Raw genomic sequence first — 10,835 nt, 5'->3', positions numbered from 1 at the left:
AAACCATACATAATTATTACATCAATATTTAACTCATATTTTAATTTTTTATTTTTTTTTAGTTTAATTATATTTTTGCATTCAACCAAAAAATAATAAAATTCGTACGGATAAATATATAATCAGTATGATGAATAGTAATAAACAGTGCGTAAAAAGAATACAAAATATAACTTAGGAAAATATAAAATTACCAAATATAAATAGACTATAATTTAAAGAAACATAAATTACTAAAAGCATAAAAATAATAAAAATACAAGAATATGTAAAAAAAAATGTTAAGAAAATTACCTGATACTCAGATTGAGGTTTGTGAATGGATCAGATCTCCTAAAAGCTTTGTTTCCAAGGATTTAAATGTGTTTTCTTTATATTTATTTTTTTTGTTATTTTCTCTCTTTTTATATTTCAATTCACCTAAAATTAATATCTAATAGCAATTTCTCTTCAAAATTAATTCATAAGAATTTTTTTGAGAGAAATTTGAATATTATGAAGTGTAGTAGAAATTGTAGATTATAATTTATTTAGTAGTGTAGTGTTGAGAGAGAGAGAGAGAGAGGAAGGAGGAGCCGAGGGAGAGAGCCCCAGAGAGAGTGTTGAGAGAGGTAGTTATAGACAATTGGGGACGCGTGCTACAGTAGCACAGCTACTGTAGCTACGCGTTTCCCCCCTTTTTTTATTTTTATTATATTTTTTATATATTTTTTATTTTAAAGTAAGGGAAAAGCGTGCTACTGTAGCACGCGTTTTCCCTCTTTCTTCTTTTTTTTTTATTTTTATTTTTATTATTATTATATATTTTATATATTTTTTTTATGCTGCACAGCTGCATCACACAGCTGCAAAGCCATGATGCAACTATGATGCAATTCCCTTTTATTTATTTTTTTTATTTATTTGTTTATTATTATTTTTATTATTTTATATATATATATATATATATATATATATATATATATATATTTTAAAAAAAAAATCCTTGGATTAAAAGACTTTTAGATGATAATGAACCCGTCATCCTCGTATCATCATTGGATCAGGCAGGGCATAAAAAACACGCGTCAACAGATGTAGGAACGATAAATTGTATCTAAAAATAATTAAAAGTATTAATTGAGGTGAATCTCGACATGTAGAATTTAAAGGGAGTATTGAAAACAATATAAAAGAAAAAGATAAATTAATTATGTGATTGAATGTGAAGAACGTAATGTTAATTGGATAGGTCAAATTACCTAAAACAGTATAAAATAATGTTTACATAATAAAGAAGCGTGTAAATTTTCCTTTGGAGAAATTAGTGTGAAGGGTAAAATTTTAGTGTTTGTAGTAGAATTACAAGTGGCTAGTGAAAATTGGGTAAAAGTTTGGATTTAACATTTGATTAATATGGAAAAGATTGATTAATAGTTAATAGAAGAAATTACAAACCATGAACTAATTAGGAATCTATTATGATAAAATGAGCAATTAGATTGAATCGATAATAGATTTATGGAACTAATGTGTAACTAAGTGATAGTTGGTATAATCTAACAAAAAAAAAAAAAATTGATAAGGTGAAAGTTTAGTTCGTAATAAATTTATTAGACGTTATATAATTAAGATCCTAGCACATGTAAGATACTTAAAGGGCTAGTCTAAGTTCATAAATCTATTATAATAAAATGAATGTAGAAGATGATGAATAACTTTAAATCACAAATGGGGAATGAATGGGGAAAGGAACGTAGATGCTGTAGGAAAACTTAATAACTTAAGGGAATTTGATGTATCTAGGTAGGGAGTTAACGTAGAAAGGACTAATAATATTTATTAATCTAAGTTAAGTATAAGCAACTTATATAAAATCTGCTTTAAAGAATTAAGTACGCAATTAGATTGAGGTGCTAAATGAAATAAATATTTTAATAGCATTTGGAAAGGGATAAAGGTCAAAGATAACTTATAATAATTAAGTAGAGATTGAAAAATCAGAATAAGGGAATCTAAGAAGCAATGACTTTAGGATGGAATTAAATTTTGTGCAGAATGATGGTTTTACGATTCATGTATCCATAATTAAACTCTTTTACGAATAAGACTTAAATGAGGAAACAAGGAGGATAAAAGAAAGACTAAAACGAATCAAAAATCTAAAGAACTTGGAGAAAACTAGGGAATGTTAAATAGTTAAAAAAAAATTTTAAAGTGTGGACCAATTTAGTAACAGCGAAAGGAATAATAATTATGGAGATTAGAATGTTCTTGGAATGAAATATGAGATAGTAGACTTGAACTAGATGACTTAAGGATTGTCCTCGTGGAGATAGACAATTCATTTGTGTTGAATACCAAAAGGTTTAAAAAAAAAAATTTAATAAATAATACAATGAGTATTGATTTTCAAACTTCACGAAAATATTTTTATACCACGATTGAGAATGGGTTTGAAATGAAATAAAAGTAACTGTGAATTTCTATTAAAAGAATTTCAAGGTTTTGTGTGAGTGACATGCCGATGTTTTGTTTTTTTTAGGTGGAAAGGGAAAATTATTTTGAAAGTTGTTAAATAGCCAGTTACCCATAGGATGGTCAACCTAGGCTGTAGTTGTCAACCCATTAGTCGAATTTTTAAATAAACGATTAATCTAACAATTAATATCGGTGAAACAATATATAGTAGAACTATTAGAAAATGAGGACTCTTAAATTGCTCAAAAATCCTTAGTTAGTAGACACATTAGGTGAAATTCACATGAGATAGCTAGTATTGTAGACTATTAGTACGAATGAATCTAATGAGGTAGAAATTTCTCAAGAATAAGAAATAAAAATCAATAAAACTTAGAGATAGATACATTAAAAATTGAAATTTTAGTACTATTCCTTTTTTACTATAGTGAATTGTGACAAATCAGAACTAGAGAGATTTGATAATTTAAGCTTTTGGGTAGTTTGTCATATCATAAGAAAATTATTCAACTCTAGGGGACGTTTTAGAGTTAAAAGATATGTTAATAAAATACAGTTTAAACATGTGGCAATCAAATTCTATGGGCTCTTCGATAAATATTAAACTTAATTAATTTAAATCCTGACAGGATGGTTGTCGGTAAAGAAAAAGAATATTCGAAGTTGAATCTTCTGTGAGACAATGCTTTGACTTAAATTGATTAGGGGGCTATTTGAAAATGATAACAGTAGTAGATGTAAACAACCCATAAATGGATTAAACAATTAAACTTCAAGAGGAAAGTTCTAAAATAATTATTAAATTAGTGAAATGTACAGTTATTAGTTGATATTACTTGAGGTTGAGATGATAACAGCAGGTGGCAGTGTGCTAACCTGAGAAACTAGAAATGATAAGGTTAAATGGATAAATTTAAGGAAGTTGTAAATACCTTGCTAGACATAAATAAGAAAGGATGAGATAGATAAATTGATACTATATTTTAAAACTTGGATGGAAAATTAAACAATTAGCTTATGTATTATAAATGTGGAGTAGGACCTTGCTATTATTTCATAATTAAGGTATAAACTGAACTTTCATATGGAAACGAATAAATTATTTAGTTGACGCAGAGTTGGGTGAAATAAATTGAGTTAGTGATGTGCACTTAATTGGTGTGTCGGAATTGTAAGACAGCGTTAGGTCGGCATTTAAGAAACTAAGTGGAAGTAATACTTAATAAGTAGGCTTCAATATCCTTAAGATGAATTAACAAGCAACATAAGTGAAATGAGAGGATATTATGAAAGTCAACTTTTAATGATAAATGTTCAGATAATTTAATGAATAAGTGATAGACATAGGGATGGCGATTAAATAAAGAGTGTAGAAATTCCTATAGAGTGAGCTCGAATAACCCTACGATATTATAGATAACAAAAATTACAAGAAAATTTTTCTTAAAATTTTGGATTAAAGTAACAATTTTTTTTTTAACTTTGATTAAGAAAAGATTTAGTGCTAACATATGGGAATTTAATGAATCATTTCTTATTATAGGTAAATTAAATTTCAAATTGTTTTGTTTTTGCAAATTATATATTTGGTTTTCATAAAGAAATGCGTAATAAAATTTAATATATATATAGTAAGCATTTTATTGAAAGGCTGGGTTAATTATAAGATTTTTATTTAAAGAAAGATTTCCTAGCAACGGAATTTGCTTCAGTTAGGTGGTACTATGTAGTTTGAACGGAATTTTATTCTAAATATGACAATTGGCGGTAGAAATACAATCAAAATACCCCACTCACTTTGTTTCCTCGGTCTGTATTTTCGCTGTTGAGCTGTCTCCTTGGTATTGGAAGCAATTTCTTATAACTTTACAATTTTCCATGCGTCCATTCTTATTCTGTCCCACTAGATTCAATTCGAGGACGAATTGTCTTAAGGGGGGAGATTGTAATACCTTGAATTTTTATTTTCAAAAATTTTCCAATTAAATTTAATGAACCGACAGCTTGGAAATTATATTAATATTTTAGTTCGAATACTGTGATAAACCGAACCGAAAATCGATTGGAAAACTCAAAAACCAAACGAAATGAGACCAAATCACTGAATTGGACCGAACCGGTTTGAATCGAACCGGACCGGCCCATTTCTTTTCTTTTCTTTTTCTTTCTCTTTCTCTTCGTTTATTCCTTCTCCTTCTCCAGTTGCGTCACCTCCTCCTCCTCCTCCCTCTCCTTCGATCTCCGTCCTCCGGCCACCAAATTCGGCAAATGAACACTCTAAAAACATCTACTCAACGCAAGGAAGAAGATTATAGCTTAGATTTGAACTGAAATTGCGTCTATTTTGAAGGGGAAGAGCTTGAAGTTTCGGCCACCGTGGTTACACTTTTTTTCGGCGATTCACGGCGTTTCAGGCAAGCCTAGAGCGCAAGGTGACTACCAAATGACTCCTCTCTTCTTCCTCTTTCATTTGATGGCCTCCTCGTCGACTGTAATAACCGGAATCGGAAAACCCAAAATGGGTTTCACCAAACCTTTCCGGTCAATTTTCGGCCAAATAGTTCATACCCACCTTGATTTGAATACATATTAGTGATCCTCTCATCAAAACGAATAAAATGATATATTGCTTGTTAATTTTGGTGAAGATTTGACTTTTTCGACCACCGTGCACGGCGGCGGTCCGGCGACCGGCCGGCGAGGCTCCGGCGAGGACTTCAAAGGCAGAATGTTCTCCTCTTTGCGCGGATCACGGAAATCAAATCCGATTTTCGATCGGTACACTCTAAAGCTTAATTTGCAATTTTTGAATAAATCCCGAGATAATTAATTAATGAATTTAATTAAGTAGTTAAATAAATTAAATTTGATATTGTTAAATATATTCCATGAATATTAATTATAACTATAAAATCGGTGTTGAAATATAAATTTCTAGCTAATAATAATGTAAGTAAAATTTGGAAATTTTATTAGTAAGTAAATAGTTATAGCATAATTAATTATAATGAGAATTTAATTTGATTAAGAATATGCCCGATGAATAGACTGTGAATTGAATGAAAGAATGAATGATGGTTATGGCGGACGAGATGAGTTAATGTGAATTGTCCGATGGATGGGCTGTGTGTTGACATATGGTTTATGTAAAAATTTGGATAGTCCAGTTTATAGAGGAAATGCTGCCGAAATTTTTATAGAACACTTAATGAAGAATTAAATTAGTTATATTCTTAATAAGTAGTGACGACTAAAATTTTAGGTATTAAGAAATATTATACAATATTATAATTATCATTATACAATATTCCTCACCGAATAATTAGAGATTTTATCTAAAGGTTATAAATTAGAATAATTATTTATATAAATGAGAGAACCTAGATATATATGCATATATAACAAGTGAACTAAATGACCAGTAGCCAAAATAAATAAACGAATGTGAAATATAAGTTTTTGAATTAAAATTCTTATTTAGAATTTTCTTGTTTATTTTAAAGGTTTATAAAATACAAAATGCGAGGACAAAAGCTGGAAGCATGTGGCTAAAAAGGCAGTCCTTTTAAAGGACAATAAAGAACTGTGAGTAGTGTTAGATAACTATTATCATCCACCTGCATTCATGCATTCACGGCTAAATGTTATCATGCATTATTTTGTTGAATTGCCATATCGTGCTGCCCTATTTGCATTGCTTGATTAGCTATGATGTGATATTACTGTGCCTTGGTTGTGTGGAATTGGGATGAAGTGGGTCACCATGGGTTTGTGAGACTGTTTCTGTTATATGGATCCTGATTATGATTCTGATTCTGTTATATGGATCCTGAATTTGATTTCTGTTAGCCGGGTAAATGGGAGATCGGCGCCCCCGTGTGCACCTACTGTTCTGATCTGTATGATATGGAAAACCACGGGTTGGTCTCTTTGGGCGCACCTGATAATCTAGATCTGATCGCAGCCCGCAGGGTGGCCTCCTGTTGTGAGCGCTTGAAGATCTAGATTTGATGGAGACGACCGGGTTGCCTCCTGTTGGTATAAAAAAAAAAAAAGAAGAGAAAAGAAGAGATTATACTGAAATCACAGGTTAGCTTCTTTATTTGGGCGCACCTGATAATCTAGATTTGATCGCAGCCCGCAGGGTGGCCTCCTGTTGTGAGCGCCTGATGATCTAGATTTGATGGAGACGACCGGGTTGCCTCCTGTTGATAAAAAAATAAATAAATAAAAATAAAATAAAAAAAGAGAGAAAGACTGGAAAAATAATGAGAGGACTGGTTGTGTGAGGATTGAACCGGTCGGCCAGAATGGGGGATTGGCTCCCCGGTGCACACGTGAGAGGATGAGCCATGTGGGAGGACGGCTCATCGGGGTTCGGTGACTTCACTGACTAATTTCCACGTGATGTGATTATATGAAGGTGATAATACTTGTGATTGCTGTTGTATTGCCATTTGTGTGACAAATTGCATGATCATATAATTAAACGGTAATCGGATAAAAATATTTTAGCATCTGTGTGATTGTGTGGGGTGAGAGGGTTATCTAATATCTAACCCTACTCATTGAGTTTGGCGCTCACCCCTGCCTACTATTTTTTTTTTTAGGTAATAGAAAGAAAGAAAAGCCCTATGAAGTTGAGACACTTATTGTAGAAGACGGTTAATGATAGAAATAACGATATAAATATAAAGGTAGAGTTCCGCAATTGTATTCCAGTTGGGTTGTAAATAAATAATAAAAGTCCATATTAAACATATGAACTGTATTTTAGATGCATATGTATAATAAGTAAATGGGCCTGAATCCATAATTATGAATAGAATGTGAGATTTAAATAAGTTAGGCTTACTACGGGCTTCGGGGGCCTTAAGCCCACCCAGGTCCTAGTGCCGGTCCGGCTCACGGAAATGGGTCGTGACAAAAGTATAATATAATTTAACCACTAAATTTGAATAATAATTTATACTTTAATATTATATAAATAAAAAATTAAATGAGTATCAAGAATGAACATATAATGAGCATGGTCAACGTACAACGCACATCATAAAAAAGAATAGTATTATTAAATAACTAGATAATTATTACTTTTTGTATGTTAATATTTAACTATAAGTCTAACTATAAATCTAAATATGCTTTGCACCTAAATTAAAATTTATTCCTTTATTTATCTATATATTTAATTGGTTAATTTATTTTTTGAAATTTATTTAATATTAATAGAACTAAACAATTAATATAAAATAATTAAAAACAATATGTTATATATATCATCTCTAAGCAAAAATTGAAGTAGAGATTCATACTTTGTACCATTACATTGTCTATTTTGCGTAACAATGTAAAACATGAATTAATTTCCGATAAAGACAATTTAATATCCATTTTTTTACTATGAAATTCATTTCAATTTAAGTTTTACTTTGTTGTTTGCATTTTAACCGGTTAAACAGCCGTCATATTTAAGAATTTTCTCTATAAAATTCTATTCGCAAATTCTCCCTTGCTCTTAGTTAAATTCAATTTCAAATACCTAAATGTCTTTAATAATGAAATTTTCCATGTTTTATTTCAACCATAATCTTTAGCCAAATTTCAACAAGTGATTAGTTCCTCTGCTATGAGCTTATTTTAATAAAGAAACTTGATTATAATGTTAACGATTTATAATGTCATACTATTGCAAACAACATCATATTTCTCTTTATTACAAATCATTCTGAACTACTATTAGTTATTTCAAGTAGGATTTTGATTGTTCTTTTTAACAATTTGACAATTAAAATTAATTTATCAAAAATAATAATATAATCAACTACTATAATTAATAAAATAATATCTAAACACTCGCACATAAAGTCAGGGGGTGCAAACGGGTGGTTTGATTTTGAACCGAACTGAACCGCAAAAATTGAAGATAGAAAATGAATTTTCTTTGAAATCAAATCAAACCGAAATAATTTAAAAATCAAAACAAACTGGTCGGTTTGGTTCGGTAGACATTGGTTCGGTCAAATTGTTCGGTTTTACTCAGAAAATAAATATTTTAAAATAACCGATCCAAAAATCAAAAACCGAAAATATGAAAAATTTTAGCCGAAATCGAATCTAAAGACTGAATAACCGAATCAAAACCAAAAATAATTTGGTTCGATTCAATTTTTGGTTTTTTTCAAAATTTGCTCACCCCTACATCAAGTGCGGTTTTTCGACTAATTTTTGTATAGAAAAAAAGCCCCTCAAAAGTCTCCGTTGGTTATTAATGGCTAAATATTTCCTCCTCCTAATGGATGATAATTCATTTTTCTATTAAGAGAAAAAAATACCGAATGCCATTTGAGTTGCTGACCAAAACGGTTCATGCACGAAGCACCTTATCAGACCTTCCTGCACGAGTTGAAGAATAATAACCATATTAAGTCTCATAAATATTAAATAACACATAACAATAAAATCCCAACGTACTAACGCAATCCTTATATAGCAACGTATCTGACAAAGAAACTTTGTAGATAAGTTAAGTTCTTGTGTTATCCAATTGCCACTGGTTGTTCGGTTTAATTACATAATTTGACATGAGTTGTCTGGTGAATGATGAAATGACGTTACAGACCCATCAAACATAGTTAATAGTCATAACTCATAAGGGTATTAATGGTTCGGTTTGAAACTTTGAAAATTTTTATGAATTAAATTAAATTAATAAGGGTAGTTTATTGAAAATTTGAAGAGAACCAAATTAAAATGATTTATGAATCTAATTTGGTTTGGTCTAATTTGATTGGTTTAATTGATTTGATTCTATGATCATTCAAATAAAAATTGAGGAAATATATGATTTTCTAAATAAATAAACTTCTTAATTGGAAAAATCTATAAACCCTTCTTAATTTAAAATTTTAAAAATAGGAATTTCTTAATTAAATAAGGAAATACAGGTAAATTTGACGTAAAATGAGAAGTATATAATTTTCATATTTTTAAAGGTATTTGTGAAAAATTAATTTTTTAGATTTACTATAAATACCCATTTTCATTTTAAAAAAAATTAAGTTCAAACCTTTTTCTAAAAAAAGAAATTAAGTTCAAACTCTTTTTCTAAAAAAAAAAAATTCAAGCCTTTTTTTAATAAGTAAATTAAGTTAAGCCTTTATTAATTTTTTTCTTTAAGTTTTTTCTAAAAATTGTTTCATAAATATTTATATTTTATATTTTCCACAAAAAAAATGTCCCCTAATTTTTGAATTTATAATGCCAGAAAATCAATCAGAGAACTGGCCGAGAACCATTAAAGAACCGGAGTCGAAACCGTAACTGTTCGGTTCCAAATCGTAACTAGAATCGTCAATTTTCGATTCGATCCGATTCTAAATTTTTTAGAATCGAAACCGTCAGTGCAATTCTATATGGCGCTATGAAAATTTTGAGAATCTTACATGACACCATCAAAAGAGAAGTAAGAGAAACATTTTTGTAGTAACTTTTTTTTTATTCAAGGTTTTCTTGCTATGAAAGACAATATCCATATGGAACTTATTGTAGATAACAATGTAAATTCTAATTCCCAAAAACCAGGTAAAATTCTAAAAATTGAACTTTTGAGTATTGGTTAATAATGATTTTTGAGGTTTTTGCGTTTAATTTACTAAAAACTTAAAATCTTGTAATTGTGAGTGATATCATAACTTGAAGAATTGATGATTCTAAATAAATGTGTAGTTAAGGTGTTTGATTATTTGCCTAAATATCATGATGGAAGGTTTGTCACTAACGAGAACAAGGATGCCTTTGTAGATTGAGGGGAAAATTTTTATGCTATTTATTACAATTAAGTGCATCGATGGTTCCAGTAATAAAATTGATGTTATGGTATTGGTGTTTTTAATGATGATGGTAATCAACGCCATAATGGTATCAGTAGTGATAGTAAATATAATGATAGTGGCAATTAACGAGAATCAACAATAGATCAAAATAATTAATTTGGCAGTTGTTACTTGTTATATTAAGTGATTTTTGCAAAATAAGAGTTGAAAAAAAAATGTTATTTTTTTTAAAAAAAGTTCTAAACATTATGATCTTAAGTGCTCAATCAATTATCTTGTGGACATGGACGATGCCCTTTTCTTTTTTGAGTAGTGTAGGAGTGGGATTCTACTTAGGAGGTTCTTATACTTTTTTTTTTCACTTTTGCTAATGAATTAGTCTTAGGTAATTGGTTTTATTTTAGTTAATAGATAAACATATATAGTTTAACCCTTGTTCTCTTATTTTGGTAAGTGGCCTAGCTATTTTAATCCATTTGCATCAACATATATGTATATTGCCATGAGAAAATGAGCCTGACTAAGATTCTAAGTTTGTCT

General features: G+C 29.6%; 1 long non-coding RNA gene across 1 annotated transcript; it reads left to right on the top strand.

The window, feature by feature from the left end:
* Window positions 1-4,653: 4,653 nt before the first annotated feature.
* LOC119371003 (uncharacterized) lies at window positions 4,654-6,047 on the top strand. The gene is made up of 3 exons (XR_016318767.1): window positions 4,654-4,892; window positions 5,109-5,238; window positions 5,964-6,047. It is a non-coding gene; the product is annotated as an uncharacterized LOC119371003 (long non-coding RNA).
* Window positions 6,048-10,835: the final 4,788 nt, after the last annotated feature.

The sequence above is a fragment of the Jatropha curcas genome, chromosome 11, assembly GCF_041381405.1.
Source record: "Jatropha curcas cultivar XTBG-Jc1 chromosome 11, XTBG_Jcur_1.0, whole genome shotgun sequence".
Lineage (NCBI taxonomy): Eukaryota > Viridiplantae > Streptophyta > Magnoliopsida > Malpighiales > Euphorbiaceae > Jatropha > Jatropha curcas.
The sequence above is the reverse complement of the archived record's forward strand: the minus strand, read 5'-3'. Positions and strand labels throughout refer to the sequence as shown.